We start from the raw sequence: 20,811 nt of genomic DNA on the forward strand, positions 1-20,811 counted from the left end.
TCGGTTATGTATTATCTATAGGTATTATAAGTCATAAACTGAATGTACGTTCCATATTCCTTTAGGGTCACTACTGGCTTTTGTTACTCTTAAATTCTATATTTGTTTCCTTTTCGTCAGATTCCCTCCTGCCCATAGACAAGACGTGGGTCTGAAGTTGCAAAGGCTGGGAGGCGAAGGCAGCCCTACTGCGCAGGTGCTTCCCTTCGTCTCACGGTCCCAGGGACGGAAGTATCGTCTCGGTCTCGGGCTTAGAATCGTCCGCTTTGAGCTTGCACCTTTCAGTGTGCGGGTGTTTTATGGAATACATGAGCACTCGTGTGACTTTCTGACCTCATTTTAAAGCTGAAAGTTTTCCATGTACCAAAAGAGCTCTGCTCGTTCTAAAGGGAGGCTGACGCAGACAGCCACGCCACCTCAGAAGGGACATAGAAACAGCTGTGTTTATTTGAGCTTTGCTTTGCCAGGTCTCAGAACCACAGCAGGAAGGACTTAAGACAGAGCCAACAACACTCACACGGCCATGTCACCCCTGCTCCAGGGGAACCTCATTCCATTTGTTACTCGTGATGGAGAAAAGAAAATACTTCAAAATAAACGTACGTGCGGCAAGCACAGGAGCTAATGAAGAAAAGACTTGTGATATGTATTGATCATTTTTCTCACAATGGCACTGCAAGTTAGTAACTGCTGGTAGGTAAATAGACCCCAGAAAGTCTCAGTAGTTTTATCAAGCCATGTGCCAGTGTATAGAGAAATTACTGATTGCATCCATAGCTGACATAGGCGTCACCTTATGTGTGCTGTACACAGATTTGATTTGTAAGTTACTGACAAGATCCTCCAAACTAGGTATTTCATATCCGCCTTTTATGTAGGTTAAGTTCTTTGAGAAGATGAATGGGGTTGAGCTTCTGGGGCATGTAAAGGTGAGATAAAATGTTCAAACTATGATTTTGGGATCTTATAAAACATTAATGATGTGTAAGTAATAATTGTGTGAGCTACGTTGTTTACGTGAATGACGCACTGTAGTTTACGTGAATGACGCACTGTAGGCGGAGGACAGGCAGACTGACAGACAAGTCTTGGGCATTCACCTTTTAAAAAGAATTAGCAGTTGTGTACAAAAGAACTTATCAGAGACGGAGGAATATGAGGTACTGGAAAATGCACAGTGGGGCTGAGACCTGTTTCTCTTTCATTAAATTGCTGGGATCTATAGTTACTGACGGGCGGCAAAAGGAAAGGCTGTGGACTGCCACACTGTCAAGTCTTCAACAGTGAGCAAGGAGAGTTAGCTTTAGCACGGAGATCCCTGAGAAGAGCTTGCTCTGTAATCACAGAAATTCCACCCTCAGTGTATTTTAGGTGTGTGTGGTTGATTTCCAAATAGAGTGCTATAAACTATATCAGATAAAAATAAAACTTTGGCATTGAATAAAACTTTACATTTTGTAACAAAGATTTTAATTACAGAATAAATGCATTTTGTATTTACAAACATGACCCTAATACGAATTGCACTGATGCAATATTTTTTAAGAAAAATATTTATTGTCAGTATCATATTTCAGGGCTTTCCTCATAGGCTACTTCATAACATAATCTGTATTATGTTATGAAGAAAACTGAACTGTGCTCATGCCCATGTCTTTTACTAAGAGGAAGAACACTCTGAGGGTACTAATGACACATTGGGAGGCTTCCTGAGCTGTGTACCTCTGAGCTATGGACCACTTTCCAGTATGTCATCAGTTGGCCTTAAAGATATCTATCCCATCATGAAGTGTCTTTTATATTATTGGGGGATGGCAAAAAGAAATAAAAGAAAAAATGGGAGAGAGAGAGACAGAGGGGGACCATTAGGAGAGTTATGTGAACACAAGCATCTAAGTTCTACTTTAGAGCCAACTCTCAGAGAGCCTTCTGTTCACAGGGCTCCCATCCAGTTTTAGCATTATCCTCGCTGTGGCTCAGAATCATCCACTACAGATTAGGAATCACTACATACAAACTGATAAACTCTACAAACTAAGTCCGTTTCTGCCTGAGAAGTGGCTCTTACCACTGAACGGCACATACTGCATACAGGTCAGAATCGGCAGAGTTGGCATATGAATTAACTTGTCTAGTTTCATCCTGAGCTTTGTATATGATTGCTTAGCTAATCAAATACATTTTTCATACAAAAAAAAGGGTTTGGTGTTCTGTTTGTTCATTTCAGGAAAATTAAAGCATGATCAACTAAGTTTCATTAGAATAACTTTCTGAGAGAAGTTTGTATACATGCCAGTAGATAGGAATAAACCTATAAAAGAAAGCCAACTGTAACTACATGCACTGTGCACATGATAACCTTCTAATGATGGAAATGGAGAAATTAAGACATTAATACATGTTAGGTTATTGATGAAGCTATAACTTCCATAAACTATAATAACAAACTCAAGGGAACTTAGGAAAAAGAGAAACTAAAGGTATTTTGTTGTTGTTTAACAGAGAAGCAGGTGGCTGTGGGGAAATAGTGTTCAGGTGCCAGTGCGAGCAGGCACATGGTGCAAAGTGATCAGTAACAGCTCAGGAAATGTTACGGGGACTTTTAAACGTCCTAGGGATTTGTCTTGTCAAACTGAGACATACATCAGAGCAACAGCATCCGATGTCTGCTGAATGTGGAGGCCCCAGGCAATCTGGAGTTGATTAGCTTTGCTAGTCTCATTGCTAGTGAACATTAGCAATCTCTGAAATGAAGTCGCCTGCCTGTTTCTTTCCATTAATAAATAGGAAAGGTCTGGGAAATACGGCCAATGTGTAATGAAGAGGATGGAAATGACTTGCCCTGCATTGCTGTGTTTGATGAACGTCACACACACCACTAAAGAGGATCTTGGTTGCTGAACTTTGAAAACCAATTCTCTTTGAAGAATTCCTATAAGATCTGCCAAGGCATGTGCTCACACATACACACACACAAATCCACCAGGTAATAGACTTTAACTTTATAATATATAAGTGCTATATTATAAATATTAAGTATCAGTAAAAAGTTAAAGATCTCATCAGTTAGCAAGCTCTAGTGACTTCATGATTGAGGTCCTCTGTTTTGTGAATTCATGATTGACCAGGCATAGGGCACTTACCTACAATCTTTCACACTGGAGGCAGAAGCAGAAGAACTGTAAGTTGAAAGCCAGTGTGGTCTATATATAGTGAAACTGTTTCAATTATAACTGCTATTATTATGATTATTATATAAACGATTTCTAAAAGTTTCATTTAAAACCTCATATCATTCCGTGTGGAGGGAATCTAAAAGACCTGTAGTGAATTACTCATAAACATAACTCAATATAACTCATAATTTTGAACTGTATAGTGATCCAAGAGTAGATAGATATTCTATGCATCTCTATGCATGCATGTATGTCCTGCACAATGTGTTCAAAATATCTTTGCTAGAGGGGACTGAGCAAATGTACCATAGGCCAAATAAATATGTCTACAGCAAATTTCCAAGGCCAAGTCTGAGAAAATAACCAGGAAGGGAGCATTGGATCGGCTACAGCAGCCTTTTTCCCTCCAAGTAAAGAGCTGAGAGGACTAAAAGCAAGATCAAAGAGTGAACACTGGGAGACACAGCCTCTCTCCCAACTTCTTGGCGCCTTCCCCACGCTATCTCACCAGGCACAAGCTAAGACAGCCAACAGCATCAAGCCCGAAGCCAACTAATACCCCTCCAGAAGGGAGGGAAAGGATTCTGTAATTGAATAGAGATGGGTATCAGTGGCTCCTGAGAGAAGCGACAGTCGGGGATCCAAATCACCATTCCCTTCAAAATACTCAGTACGGTGTTAGTTTTCTTTTTCTGATTTGAAAGGAGTTTCCAAGAAGGTTCGGAAACCGTAAGGAGTGAGCGACGAGGGTAGCAAGCCTGCAAAGTCTCCTGGGAGGCTGAAAGACTAGTTATCAGAAACATGACCAGAACTGCCGGCTGGCTTCAAGAACGCACAGGAAGCTGGAGAAAAATAACCAAATGGTCTCTTGCCACAGGCTTTGCAAACAGGTGTGGGGCCCCTACCTGCTTGAGCAGCGTGGTGGAAGGGCCAGCAAAACACCACTTGAGTCACTGTCTGCTGAACGCCCAAATAAAATATGTTATTCTCCAAAAAGAACTCTGAGAGGTCTAAAAGGAACTCCTTCCCCTGAAGCTTGACCTCAGCACACTCTGCAGAAGTACATTTTCTAGGATTGTTCATCCATTTACCTGGAAGCAATTAAATGTGACTCAAATTAAACACAGTCTAAGACCAAAAGAAAATATTCTAAAACAGATCTAACCCCTCTCTTTCTTGTGCCAGGAGCTAAGCGATGCAGAAATGGGAAAAGGAGACCATTTGGAGGAAAACATCTACATTGTCTGAGGTAAGAGTGGGAGATCACAGAGAAAGGCAAGTTAGTCGCAGCAGGTGAACTGATTAGGAAAGTTCTAGAAAACAGTTCATATTCTCCATCTTTTGGGCTAAGGGGATGAGGAAAGCAGAACATTTGCAGGTACTTGTTCAAAGTGATTTTTTTTTTTCCCCTTTTAATCCTGTGAAAACTCTTCTTGTCTCAGAGGACTTTGGTTGCTGAATCCTCAGCAATGTTTGGGGATTTGGGACTTGAAAAGAAATGGAAGCATGATATTTGACTACAGGGAAGGAAGGGGTGACAAGAAGTACCTGGGAATTCAAAATAGTCAGGAAGATCAGGGTGGGTGGGAACTGGAACTGGATCATATTACACGGAAGCCTGATACTGTCTACCCATTTTCTGCCTTTGGATGTTTGTGCCTGAAACCCTTCAAAAAACCAGAGAACAATATTTTATAGAGGCCCATTGAGAGAATGGTGAAGGTGAGCCCCCAGATAGGAAGCTAGAGCAAACAAGCACAGACAGAAAATGCACAGGTCCAGAAAGTACTATAATATTCATTTTCTTTTGGAGTTGTTTTTTAATTTGGTGTCTTGTCTTGGTTGCTTTGGATTTGTTGTTGTTGTTGTTTGTTTTGGTTTGGTTTGTTTTTTTGCAGGGTATTGATTTTGATGCTCTGTTTATTTAGAAACATACTGCCTTTGTGGTTTTGTGTTGTTGAGATGAAATAGCACTACATGAACCAGGTAAGTCTGAAACTTCTGTGTTCAAGGAATCCCTCTGCCTCAGCCTAAGCACCTGGGACTACAAAGAAGCATGCCCCACAACCATCTTGTGTCTTCCCTAATTACAAGATTTAATTGCTTTGTAAATTTGCAAGTTGTGGAAAAACACAAAAAAGAAAATGTGAATTCTATTTTAACTATTTTTCTTGCACAACTACCTTTTCCACATCGTTTTAGGTTTTCCTTGTTTTGTCCAAATTCACCATTTGTGTGCTATAAACTCTGCCTTGTACTAAGAAAATCCATCACAAAGTCAGTGTTTGAAACATCTTCAGGTAATGTTCTAGAAGGTAAACTTTAATGGAGTTTCTTACTTTATGGTACCTGTAGCGCACCACACCCATCTGCACTCTATGCGCTACCATACAGTTCGTGAGCCAGGCAAGGGGCTGGGATTGAAACACACAAAGACTCACAGACAGAGAGAGACACGGGTCATCCTTGAAACAGGAATGCCCCGCTTATTTTGTACCAGAGCCACTTATATAGAGATCCTTAACTGATAGCCACGCCCCAGTCAAACCACCAGAAACCACTCTCCTGCCATCAGGAACTCCTGAGGGTCTCATGCTCAGAGCAGCTGCAAGGCTGTCTCAGAGCAGAGGAAAACAAGTTGTTTACAAGAAATTCAGGATCTGGGGGGTTCACAGATCTCAAAAGATACCTACTAGTTAAATGAACATAACTTTACATTACATACATACTGGGCTAGTTAAACTTTGTTTGCTGTTATCAATAACTACAACATAAATCATTATTTCATTGAGACAAGTTTATAAGAGTAGATCTCTAAACCAGTGATTCTCAACCTATGGGTCACGACCCCTTTGGGGGGGTCACATGTCAGATAGTTGCATTATGATTCATAACTGTAGCAAAATTATAGTTATGAAGTAGCAATAAAATAATTTGATGGTTGAGGCCACCCAACCTGAGGAACTGTATTAAAGGGTCTCAGCATTATGAAGGTTTAGAAGCACTACAAACATTTAATGTTCTTTTTTCAAGTCATTATTCCTAATGATAGCAAGAATTTCTTTGCCAACTTCATACACAGTGTTGGATGTTATCGTTATCAATTTTGGAAATCTCGCTAACTTTGAGAAAATGATAATGCATTTTTATTTCTATAGCTGTGATAAAATACTGTGTCAAAAATCTGCTTATTTGGCTTACCATTCCAAGTTGCAGTCCAGTATTGCAGGGAAGTCAAATCAGGAAATAAAAGTATTACATCCAGAGACAGTAACAGGGAGAGTGTGCATACACGGATCATTGGTGTTTGGTTGTTAGTTTAATTCAGAATTACACAGTTCAAACTAGTCCAAACCTAGAGAATGACACCACCCACAGTGGGCTGGGTCTCCTTATGTCAATTAACAATCAAGACAATCCCTCACATATACACCCACAGGACAACCTGACCTAGATAATTCCCCTTCCTGGGTGATTCTAGGTGGTGTCAAGATGACAGGTAGAACTAGTCAGTAGGCATGTAGGTGTTGGTTTTGAAGGTTATTTTAATTAATGAAACAATAAGCTTTCCCAGGAACTTAATTCTGATATACACATTAAAGTGTTTTGAATATTTTATCAAGTCACTGTCTTTTTTCACGGTTTTATCAATATTATTGGTTCGGTCTCAGATCATTACTTAGAAGTTTTCCTTTCTCTGTAGGAAATTGTGTTTCCTAAGGCTTTGTGCTAATCTCTCAAGCTGTGTTTCACTATTGCTTTGTGCAACACAGGGAAGATCTTTGAAAATTCCCGAGACTCCACAAACTGTAGTTCACCTCCGTGCTCATCAGCCAGGCTTACTATAAACACAGAGGCTTGAGTCAGCCTACAGCTAAATACTAGTCAGCCTGACTCTCTTACTAAATTGAATAAAATGTTTGTACCAGAGAGTTTCTACATTATACTGAACAGGCTCCCTAATTATAATTATATTCTCCGCCCATGTGGTTAACTTTTATTCCTGTTAAAACCATATCAGAAATGTAAACTAGGGTTGTGGTAGAGCATATATACATATAACATTATCTGTAAACATCTCTCTCTCTCTCTCTCTCTCTCTTTCACACACACACACACACACACACATTTTATTTTTCTCTACTCTGCAAAATCTGGATCCCCTCAGGAAGCAATGTGTTCCTTCTATAACAAAGCTTTATCCATTGAGTCGAACATTTTTTCTCCTGAGTCCATATATAAATTGAAGAATGAAAATAAAATAAACTATGGTTTTTAGGCCAGTGTTAGAGAAGAAAAAGGAAATTTTCATGCCCATTCATTTATATGAAAAACTGCTGTTTCTCAGGAAATAGTAGCAATGTTCATAGATCTTTGCCATTTAGCAAGTACATACAGCTTAAGAGATCATTCTTAATAATGGACCCTGGGGAAAGTGTGCAATAGAAACCCAACGGGCTGACATAACATAGCCAGCTCTTTAACTTTCCAAGGAAGTTATGGCCGTACCCCAGCCCTCATCCTGCCCTTTACAAACTTCACCTTCAATGGGGAAGTTGCTCTCCCTGGCCAGCCCTTCTTAAATCAGCATATTGATGTATTCTTTCTATTTGACTTTGTTGGCACATCCAAATCTCTTTACTTTACTGCAAGAAATTGAGTTTCTAAGACTATAAGGGAATGGCTAAGTTTGCACTCCAAGAATTGTCAATTAGAAGTAGGAGCTGGATCTCTGATGTCCAGCTTCTTCCTTCTCTGCCACAACTCCATGAACTCCAAACACAAGCATTCTATGGGCACTGCTTGTATGTTGTAGAGCTAGCTACATTTGACTTTTCTACTTTAGTTCCTTATTGAGATAATATTGGTACATGTTTGTGAGTACAGTGTGGTGTTCGACTCATGTGCAGCTGGGTAATTACTAGATCAGTGAGATTAGTAAGTCTACTATTAGCCTTAAATTTTATCACTTCTTTTTGTTGAGTACACAAAAGTCCTAGCCTCTGTTTTGGGATATACAGTTCCACTCACCCTATAATATCAAAGCACATTTGTGCTCATCTATCTTAGTGAACCATAACACTATGTCCACTAATTTCACCCTTTAACACAAGAATTCCCACTCTGGTAACCTTTATTTAAATACTTTAAACCATAAATGCAAGTCTCCTGTGAAAATAAGAGATTGTGACTAAAGAAATAATACTGAAAACCCAGTTAAAACTCCCATGTAAGTTTGTATCACTGTATATGCACTAATAAACCACCATGAACAAAAAATTTATATAATTTATATACTATTTAGTGAAAATATCTGAAGAAAATGATGAAAAAGGAAAGCATTATCTTTTAAAACCATCAGTCATTTCAACAACAAATTACTTAACATCGAAAAACTAATGTATTAGAGCATCTCGACTTACATTCTTGGATGAACCAATTGATCGTTGTGCACGTGAGAGTCAGCCTCTCATTTATTCTGGGTCAATAAGGAGAGCTCAGCACTGTGTCCATCAGAAGGTTTTAGGGATTTGTCATGGAAATTGCAAAACCACATAGTCATAACAGATATTATATTGTACAGCAATCACTCCTGGTAGAATCAGGATCTGAATGGCTACTGTGCTAATTTAGTAACAATTATGAGTAATTTCATCTGAGCTTGGAAATCAGAAAATGAAAATCATTTTTACTGACAACTTTCCTCTTTTTTGTGCACTCACACAAGCTGTGTTTCATCCTCATTTACTACCATTCAGCTGGTGGTCATACACACAATGAATGAAAGCCTTAGATTTTTGCTCGGCCCAAATCTTTTTCCCATTGTCTAGGACACAGCATTGATATTCTCCCTAGAGAGCCTCTTCCCCGCTGTCATCTGCACAGTTTGATCAGAGAATGGTGCATATGGCTGTATCGATCAGTTCAAACTTACACAGGTACGCTGATGAAACTTTTGGGGTAATAACAGGGGAGGGTTCGTCTGTGGACTTGCTGGAAGGTGCGAGATGGGTCTGCTCCCAGCAGAATTACAGAGCCTCATCACTACCAGATTTTTGTTGTTTTATTATGGATTTTTGTTTTTGTGTTTGCTGTTTCTTAACCGGACTATGGTGGCACCATTCCCATCAAGTGTCCGGGTAACACACCATTCAGAATGCTAATAGTGGCATCTACTTCACCTGATCCACAGAGCAACTCCAGCTCCCTCTCGTAAGGTATTATCACCTTGCTTCCACAAAAACAAAGCAATAAATCCAAACGACACCAACAACAAAATGCACAATTTAAACTCATGAATTTCCTGTCTTTTCCTATTTTTCCAGAATTTTCTCATCCATTGACTCTACTCAGATCTTTCTGCCTCCTGCTGCCTGGTCCTGGGACAAAACCATCCTCAGCTCTGTGTCTTTATGATGCTGTGGGGTCCAGTTCCATCTCCTCATAAGAGGTTCCACACCTGCCAATACCTGCTCGCCAGCTACTTTAAGAGGTCGTTCAAAACTCACCTGTTCACCTAAGAGGTTTTTCCTGATACTTCTGGTTAAAGTTATTCTCCACCCCACTTTATGCTAATAAGTGTTAGCAAGCATCATGTTCCTATCAGTTCCTGTAGGAGATTTTCCTTTAAAGCAAAGCCTGGATCTTAGGGATCTTCAGCCCCTCTAGTAAAGAGATCTGTGCTCCATCAACAACTCAGCAGGGTTACAATGCCCTGGAACTTGCTCCTGAATGCACTACCACCAAAGACAGCTGCAAACACCAAAGGAAGATTTCTAATAAAAGTACTGATGAACCTCCACGGCACTAACTATGATGTTAGAAAATGGCTTTACTCTTAAGAGGCAGAGTGAAAGCTGCGTGCTGAGGTCAGCCCAGTGTTAGTGGAGACACATTACTGTCTCCTCATTTCATACAGACAGCCAGGTTTAGGAACTCGGGAGCTATCGTGGGGCTTTTCGATGGCCTCTTGTGTTGAGAGTGGTAATATTATAAAGGAGGAAATGCCTCATTTCATTTTGTCCTTGCAATAGACTTCTCAAAACAGACCCTTCTCCTTACTAATATCCACTTCTTCACCTGCCTGAGTCTTATTAAGCCTGAGAGTTTCCTATTTCACCTGGAACATAGGAAATAATTGTTTTGGTATTCTGCCTAGAGAGAATGGGAGAATGAGGAACATGCAGGGTTCATGCCTCCAGAGAAAACAGAACAATTTGTCCCCAGAAAATGATCGGAAAGAACAGAGGAACAGCCTGTTATTACCACATGGCTTCCTGCAATACAACCAAGCTATGAGAATTTCACACAAGTGACTTTCAGCACAGATCTTGAAAAACCAAAGAGGGAAGTGGGTTCAGCAAGTGACCAGCACCAAGCTACTCATAAGCAACCAATCCATAACAAAGTCCTGATCGCTGAATCATCCAATCTCTCCACAGCTTTGTATTAGGGATAGGGTACTATAATAAGATGCTGCTTCCCTATGTATTCATACGAGCAAATCTCTGACTCCTTATCAATGGCTTTATCTCGGAGCTTGTTTCTTGCTACTGGGTAAGTTTTTCCAGCATCATACAGGAGTAAACTCATCTTTCACTTTTTGTCTTTAACATCTTTTTGTTTTGTTGCTTATCTATTGTTCAGTTACTTCTCTAAGTTGTAAAATAATCTCAGTCCTGGCTACTGTGGAAAGCCCAGTGTCTACACTGCACTGGTATCCCAGAGTTACTCAGGTGAGCAACTTCAGATAGTGTACTAAACCCGCACAGACCACTGAGCACAAATGCACCTAGGATGGGGGAGGAAGCACCCATAGGCTAGTATCTGAAATCATTCTCAGCAGTCATAACTCAATAGGGGCTGAAGTTTGAAATGAGTTGTCCAGGCCCAACCATTACTCTGTGACAAGCCAGTCAGAGCCAGACAGATGCACTAAGTGACAGCTGGATTTCATCTAATGCCCACCTACCTTTCAAGAGGAAAGCCCTTTGGAGCTATAAGGAGCTGCCCACTTCCTTCTACTTGCAATTTTATTAATCTATTAAGATGTCTCACACTGTTTAGAAATCTTGTTTTATTTTGTAATTCTTGACACCAGGTCTCATTTACCTCAGACTGGCTATCTACCTGAGGCTGGCTTTGAACTCTTGATACTTTTGCTTTTGGGTTGCCCTCATTCAAGGAGTACTAGGAGTAGAACCATGCCCATAATATTTATATAGTTTTTAAAGTTTTATTCAATGGGTATTCATGATGCGCATTTGTAAATACAGAGTCGCATCTACAAAGAAACCATTAATGTCCTCTCACATGCACAGACTAAGATGGATGAGAAAAGTCTTGGATTGTGGAAACCATGGGTGTTTTATGGATACTTTTCCTTGTCAGAAGTATAGCTGGCAAAGATTTTCTAAAATATTACATACCTATCTTGTTCTTCATAAAAGCAGGAAAAAAAACATCCTAAAATTCATATGGAACCACAAATGACCCCAGGTACCAAAACAATCCTCAACAAAAGGAACAATGCTGAAGGGATTGCTATTCTAAATCTCGAGATATATTTCAGAGCCATAGTAATAAAAACAGTATCGTACTGACCCAGAAACAGTCATGCAGACCAATGAAACAAAAAAGGAAGACCCAACCATGAACACATGTAATCCAGCTATCTGATGTTTGACAAAGGTGCCAAAAAATGTAAGCTGGAGAAAATAAAGCAACTTCAACAAATAGTGTTTGGAAAACTGGGTGTCCACCTGCAACATAATAAAAATAGGGCTGCATCTTTCACCTTGCACAAGAACTGACTCCAAATGTGTAAAAGACCTAAAGGTGAAACCCAAAACACTGAAAATGCTAGAAGAAAACACAGGCAGTATACTATCTATGATACAGATGTAGATACAGGACTTTCTGAATAGGATTCCCTTTCCCCAAATTAAGACCAAAAATCAACAAGAGGGGCTTCATGGAACTAACATGCTTGTGCACAGGTAAAGAAGGAATCAACTTAGTGAAATGGAAGCCCACAGAATGGCAGAGAATCTTTGCCAGCTATACACCTGACAGTGAATTAATATACAAAGAACTCACAAAACAAAGAGTCAAGAGAACAAATGACCCAATTAACAACTATGGGCTAAATATCTGAACAGAGGGTTCTTCAAAGAATAAATAAAAATGGCTGAAGATATATCTCAAAAAGTGTTCATCATCCTTAAAAGTTTGAGAAACACAAATTTAGCATACTTTGATATTTGTTCTTACTTCAGTCAGAATGCCTAAGGTCGCCAAAACAACAGACAACAAATGTCGGCAAGAATGTGGGCAAAGATAAGCCTAATTCACTGTTAATGTGATTGCAAACTAGTGTGGCCATTACAGAAATCAATGTGGAAAATTCTCAAAAAGCCAAAAATAAATCTACCATATGGCCCAGATGTACCACTCCTTGGCATATGCCAAAAGGACTAAACATCCTATTCCACCGATCCTTGTTCAGCCATGTTCACTGCTGCTCTGTTCACAATACCTAGGAAACAGAAACAACCTATATGCCCTTCAGCTGATAAGTGCATAATGAAAATGTGATACATGTATATACTATGAAATGTTATTCAGCTGCAAAAAAAAAATGAAATCATGAAACTTTCAGACAAATGGATGGAACTAGAAAATATTGTACTAAGTGAGTAAACCCAGAATCAGAAAGAAAAACACCACATTTTCTCTTTTATTTGTGGTGCCTAACTCTGAATCTTGACATGCAAGTACACAATCTATAGTAACCTCAGAAACTAGGAAAGTAAAAACGTTTGGGGAAGTGGGTAGAATGAACTCTAGAGAGGAGAATAATACACGGATGCTGTTAAGGAAGAAATGAGAAAAACGGAAAGTGTGTTTTACCTAGGGAAGGAGAGGGTAGACAAAACAGGTGGGGAGAAAGAATAAATAACACTAAGGTTATTTGAAAAAGCTACATGGAAACATATTTTATGTTTACCTACAATTGTATACACATACAAATATGCATATGTGCCGGGCGGTGGTGGTGCACGCCTTTAATCCCAGCACTCGGGAGGCAGAGACAGGCGGATCTCTATGAGTTCGAGACCAGCCTGGTCTACAAGAGCTAGTTCCAGGACAGGCTCCAAAACCACAGAGAAACTCTGTCTCAAAAAACCAAAAAAAAAAAAAAATATGCATATGTATGTAGGGGTCTCTCTCTCTTTCTCTCTCTCTCTCTCTGTCTCTCTCTGTCTCTCTCTCTCTCTCTCTCTGTGTGTGTGTGTGTGTGTGTGTGTGTAAATTATGCCACTAGGGATGATAATGCTCTCCACAAGACCCATAGTCTATCCAACAAAACCAAAATATCACGAATGAAGAAACCTCATTTCCAGTTATTAGGGAGTTCAAGAGACTCCCCAAACAATACTGGTTGCTATCATTGCCCTAGATTGACTCCTAGAATTTGAAGGCTAAGTCCTATTGCTTAAAATGCCACAATACACTTTATACAGGACTTGGAGGAATTGCATTGGAACTGACCAGGAAGTAAGCAATTATATTCCCTGAAGGTAGGTTTTTTTTCTTCAGGACAACTGGCTCCCCAAATAATCACACAGAGATTTACCATTAATTACAAATGTTCAGCCAATAGCTTATGCTTGTTACTATCTCTTGCAACTTAAACTAACTCACATTTCTTATCTATGCTCTACCATGTAGTGGTACCTTTTTTCAGCATGGCATTTTTATCTCCTGCTTCCTCTGCATCTGGCTGGTGACTTTGCCCTCCTTCTTCTTAGCATTCTCTCAGTCTGTCTCTGCCTTCTATGCTCTTTCTGCCTAGCCATTGTCCAGTTGGCTCTTTATTAAACCACTGAGAGCAAAACATCTTCACAGTGTACAAAAGGATTATCCCACAGCAAGTCCCCAACTATGGTACTTATATAACAACAATGACCAGCATGGCCAGATATCCCTAAAGGTGCAATAGTGGTACTTACATCTGGGAATAACCAACCACTGTCTGATCTGACCTGAGGCCTGCTCAAAAGACAGGAATTCATGCCTTCTGTAAATTTAGCCAACTACTCATGGCTGGGAAGGCCATAGAACCTAGGGGAGAAGTTACTGCCACTTTCCTCAACATAGTTTCTAACTTAATCATAAACACGAATGTTTATATCCACAGTCAAGTGTTGCTCTTAGCTTTCATCAAAGAAGTTTCTAATGCAGTAGATGGGACCATTACTGATCAAAATGTAGAGAACAACTTACATTATGGAGTCCAGACACAACTAATACATCTCTAATATAGGCCCCTACCCTAAGGCTCAAGACATACCAAGGAAAATGTTGAGGAAAGGTGTGAGAACCAGAAGACCAGAATGCCTCCCTCAAAATAGTGTCTTCTCTAAATGTCAGGAAAGCTGCAGCCATGAAACCTCAGCAATCAAATTTCAGCAATAACAATGACAACACTAATTGACAGGCCAACTTGGACCGAGAAAATCTGACATGCCCCCTACTCATGAAGAATTATGGACAATTAATGACAGCCAAGAGAGGAAGAATCAGTCATCCCCAGGGATGAGACCCCTAATGGGTTAACCATTACCTAGGTCAACCCTAAGAACATATGGAAATCTGGGACACCATGAAAAGACTGAACCTAAGAATAATAGGGATAGAAGAAGGAGAAGAACTCCTTCTCAGAGGCACAGAAAAATTTTCAACAAAATCATAGAAGAAAATTTTCCCAACCTAAAGAAGGATATCCCTATGAAGGTACAAGAAACTTACAGAACATTAAATAGATAGGATCAAAAAAAAATTCCCATTGCCTTATAATAATCAAAACACAAAGCATACAGAATAAAGAAAGAATATTAAGAGCTTTAAAGAAAAGAGGTCAAGTAACCTATAAAGGTAAACCTAATAGATTGCATCCAACTTCTCGATGGAAATCATGGAAGTTAGAAGTTCCTGGGCAGATGTGCTGTAGACAATAGGAGACCACGGATGCAAGCCCAGACTACTATACTCAGCAAAGCTTTAATTCACCATCGATGGAGAAAACAAGAATGACAAAAGCAGATTTAAACAATACCTACCCACGAATCCAGCCCTACAGAAAGTACTAGAAGGAAAATCCCAACCCAAGGAAGCTAACTGTACTCACAAAAATACAGGCAACAGTTAATCTCACACCAACAAAACACTAAGAAGGGAAACACACACACTATCACCAAAAAAGTAACAGGAAATAACAATTACTGGTTATGAATATATCTTAATATCAATGAACTCAATTCACCTATAAAAAGACAAAGGCTAAGAGAATGGATACAAAAGCAGCATCCAGCCTTCTGCTTTATACAATAAACATACCTCAACCTCAAAGACAAACATTACCTTAGAGTAAAGGGTTGGGAAAGATTTTTCCAATCAAATTAATCTAAGAAACAAGTGGGTGTAGCTCTCCTAATATCTAATAAAATACACTTCAATCTAAAATCAATCAAAAGAGACAAAGAAGGAGACTTTATATTCATAACAGGAACAGTCCATTAAGATAAAGTCTCAATCCTGAACATCTATGTCTCAAACACAATAGCACACATATATAAAAGAAACATTACTAAAGCTTAAATCACATATAAAACTCCACACGCTAAGAGTTGGAGATTCCAACACCCCACTCTCCCCAAAGAACAGGTCAACCAGAGAGAAACTTAACAGCGAAATGAGAGAATGACTATATGTCATGACTCAAATGGAAATAACAGATATCTACAGAACATTCCACCCAAACACAAAAGAATATACCTTCTTCTGAGCCCTTCTCTAAAATTGACCACATAATCGGTAACAAAGCAAACCTCAATAGATAAAAAAAAAAAAATTGGAGTAATTCCCTGTATCTTATCAGATCACCATGGTTTAAAACTAGAATTCAACAACAACACTAATTTCAGAAAGCCCACAAACATATGGAAATTAAACAGTGCTCTATTGTTCTATGGAACCACCACTTCATCAAGGAAGAAATAAAGAAAGAAATTAAAGACTTCCTAGAATTCAACAAAAATGAAGGTACAGCATACCCAAACCTATGGGACACTATGCAATCAGTGCTAAGAGGAAAGTTCATAGCACTAAGTTCCTACATAAGGAAAGTGGAGAAAGCTAGTGACTTAACAGCACACTTAAAAGCTATAGAACAAAAAGAAGCAGACTCACCCAGGAAGAATAGAAGACAGAAAATAATCAAGTTGAGGGCTGAAATCAATGAAATAGAAACAAAGAAAACTATACAAAGAATCAAGGAAACAAAGAGCTACTTCTTTGAGGAAATAAACAAGATAGACAAACCCTTATTCGATACTAATTAAAAGGCAGAGAAAGAACATCCAAATTAATAAAATTAGAAAAGAAAAGGGGGAAATAACAACAGACACAAGGAAATCCAGAGAATCATTAGGTCATACTACAAATACCTGTACTCCACAAAATTGGAAAATGTATAAGAAATGGACAATTTTCTGGATAGGTACCATATACCAAAATTAAATCAAGACTGAGTGGACAGTCTAAATATACCTATAACCTGCAAGGAAATAAAAACTATAATCAGAAGCCTCCAAACCAAAAGAAGCCCAAGACCAGATGATTTCAGTGCAGAATTCTACCAGAACTTCAAAGAAGAGCTAATACCTGTACTCCTTAAAGTGTTCCACATAATAGAAACAGAAGGAACATTGCCAAATTCTTTTTTGAGACTACAGTTACCCTGATACCAAAATCACACAAAGACTCAACCAAAAAAGAATTACAGACCAATCTCACTCATGAACATAGATGCAAAAATACTCAATAAAATACTAGCAAACCAAATCCAAGAAAATATCAGAAAAATTATCCACCATGATTAAGTTGGCTTCATCCCACAGAAGATGCAGGGGTAGTTCAATTACAAAAATCTATTAATGTATCCACCATATAAAGAAACTGAAAGAAAAAAATGATCATCTCATTAGCTGCTGAAAAAGCATTCAACAAAATCCAACATCCCTTCATGATAAAAATTTTGGAGAGATCAGGGATACAAGGAACATATCTAAATATAATAACAGCAATATACAGCAAACCAACAGCCAACATCAAATTATATGGAGAGAAATTCAAAGTGATTCCACTATCAGGAACAAGACAGGGCTGTCCACTCTCTCCTTATCCATTCAATATAGTTCTTAAAGTTCTGGCTAGAGCAATAAGATCACAAAAGGAGATCAAGGGGATTCAAATTGGAAAGAAAGATGATATGATAGTATACATAAATGACCCCAAAAACTCTACTAGGGAACTTCTACAGCTGATAAATACCTTCAGTAATGTAGCAGGATACGAGATCAACTAAAAAAAAATTCAGTAGTTCCCCTATATACAAATGATAAAAAAGTTGAGAAGGAAATCAGAGAAACATCACCCTTCACAATAGCCACAAATAACATGTGATATCTTGGGGTAACACTAACCAAAGAAATGAAAGAGCTGTTCAGCAAAAACTTTAAGTCTTTAAAGAAGGAAATTAAAGAAGATACCAGAAAATGGAAAGCTCTCCCATGATCTTGGATAGGTAGGATGAACATAATAAAAATGGCAATCCTACCAAAAGCAATCTGTAGATTCAATGCAATCCCCATAAAAATCCCAACACAATTCTTTATAGACCTTGAAAGAACAATACTCAACTTCATAGGAAAAACAAACATCTCAGGATAGCCAAACCAATCCTGTGCAATAAAGGAACTTCTGGAAGAATCACCATTCCTAACATCTATAATAGAGCTTGAAACCTGAAAACAGCTTGGTAGTGGCATAAAAACAGAGAGGTTGACGAATGGAATCAAAACGAAGACCCAGATATTAATATACACACATAAACCTATGAACACCTGATTTTTTGACAAAGAAGCTAAAAGTATACAATGGAAAAAAGAAAACATCTTCAACAAATGGTGCTGGCATAACTGGATGTCAACATGAAGAAGAATGAAAATAGATCCATATCTAGCCTCATGCACAAACCTCAAGTCCAAATGGATTAAAGACCTCAATATAAATCTGATCACATTGAATCTGATAGAAGAGAAAGTGGGAAGAAGACTTCAATGCATGGTCAAAGGAGACCACTTCCTACATATAACACTAGTAGAACAGACACTGAGAACAATAATAAATAAATAGGACCTCCTGAAACGGAGAAGCTTCTGTAAAGCAAAGGACACAGTCAATAAGGCAAAAGGCAGTCTACTGAATGGGTAAAGATCTTCATCAATCCCACATCTGACAGAGGACTGACCTCCAAAATATATAAAGAACTCAAGAAATTAGACATCAAAATTCCAAATAACCCAATTTTTAAAAATGGGGTACAGAACTAAACAGAGAATTCTCAACAGAAGAATTTCAAATGGCCAAAAGATACTTAAGGAAATGGTCAACATCCTTAGGAATGCAAATCTATCCTGGAAATGCAGATCAAAACAACTCTGAGATACCATCTTACACCAGTCAGAATGGCTGAAATCAAAAACACCAGTGATAGTTTATGCTGGAGAGGATGTGAAGTAAGAGGAACACTCCTCCATTGCTGGTGGTAATGCAAACTTGTACAACCACTTTGGAAATCAGTATGGTGGTTTCTCAGAAAATTGGGAATCAACCTACCTCAGGATCCAGCAATACCACTCTTGGGCATATACCCAAAAGACGCTCAATCATACTACAAGGATATTTGTCCAATGATGTTCATAGCAGCATTATTTGTAATAGACATAATGAATAAACAACCTAGATGCCCCTGAAAGGAAGAATGGATAAAGAAAAAGTGGCATATTCACACATTAGAGTATGACTCAGTGGTAAAAAACAATGACATCTTGAAATTTGAATGCAAATGGATGGAACTAGAAAAAAAAAAACATCCTGAGTGATGTAACCCAGACCCAGAAAGATGAACATGGTATGTACTCATCCATAAGTGGATACTACTGTAAAGCAAAAAATATTGAGCCTATACTTTATGATCTTAGAAAAGTTAAATAACAAGGCAAACCATACATAAAACATATATAGATCCACCGCAAAGGGGAAGCAGACAAGATCACCTGACAAAATTGGGAACATGGGTGTGAAGGAAGTAGAGAGGGCAGAAGGGCAAAGTGAGGTGAGAAGGGGAAGGGGAGGAGAACTTGAGGAAACAGGATAGTTGAGATAGAAAGAGAAAGTACAGAGTTGAGAGCAAAGAAAGATATTTTGATTGAGGGAGTCATTATGGGGCTAGGAAGAAACATGGCACTAGGGAAATACCCAGGAATCCACAAGGATGGTCCCAGCTAAAACCCTAAGCAATAGAGCAGAGGGTGGCCAAACTGGCCTTACCCTGTAGTCAGGCTGAAGAATATCTTAACTGTCACCATCGAACCTTCATCCAGCAAGTGATAGAAATAGAGGTGGAGACCTGCATCGGAGTACTGGAGTGAGCTCCCAAAGTCCAGGTGAAGAGTGGGGGGAATGAGAATATGAGCAAAGAGATCAAGACCATGATGGGATTCCATGAGCTCTGCATAATGTTTGGATGTGGGTCTCTGTAGCTCCCACCAGTTGCTAAATGAAGCCTCTCTGATGCCTATTATGCTAACCTCCCATCTGCAAATATAGTAGAGTATTATTGTTGTTGATCGCATTTGATTCTGTTAGTCTCTGGGTCATCCAGCCTCTGGTTCCTGGCCTTCTAGGCAGTGTCAAGTGTGGGCTCCCTCTTGTGGCGTGAGTCTCAAGCTGGACCAGTCATTGGTTGGCTGCTCTCACAAGTTCTGTGCCGCCTTTCTCACATCACAACTTGCAGAGAAGATAAATTGTAGGCTGAAGGTTTTGCACCTGGGCTGGTGTCCCAGTTCCTCCAGCCTTACCTGGTTACAGAAGTTGCCCAGTTCAGGATCTGTATGGAAATCTATTTTCAGTAAAATAAAAAAACACAAAATTTCATTAAAATATATTTATATCATTTCCCTTTTCATTTTCTACTACCCCTGCCATGACCTCAACCTCACTGCCTTCCAAATTCAGCCTCCTCTTTATTAACCGTTGTTGTTACATGTACATAAAAATAAATAAAATTATAAACACAGAAACAAGACAAACAAGAGATCTGAAGCCCTGAAGCACTGACATTTCCAATACTGTAGCTATTATCAGAAGTTATGAAGGGTCATCATTCCGAGTGGGAAGGTAACAGATGATGAACAATACAATTAAAGAACAATATTAATAACTAAGATGGTTTGAGCGAACTGGTTTTTCCATAGAAATTTGAAGCTATAAAGGTTTTATTTTGACCTTTTGATTATGACAGTTCCAATATGTTAACAATATGATAGCTATAAAAAAGCAACAAAAATAATGAAAGACAGATATAGAAGTTGGCACCAAGTCCCCTCCCCCAACTGAGAAGTTATTAGCACCTGATTCTTGCTGGCAAAGATAAAAATCCGTTTTCTCTAATGGGCAGACTCAGTGCCCAGGAGGAGTTGGCCAACACAAAATGGAATCCATGCTT

Source organism: Chionomys nivalis, chromosome 9 (assembly GCF_950005125.1).
Source record: "Chionomys nivalis chromosome 9, mChiNiv1.1, whole genome shotgun sequence".
NCBI classification, from domain to species: Eukaryota; Metazoa; Chordata; class Mammalia; order Rodentia; family Cricetidae; genus Chionomys; species Chionomys nivalis.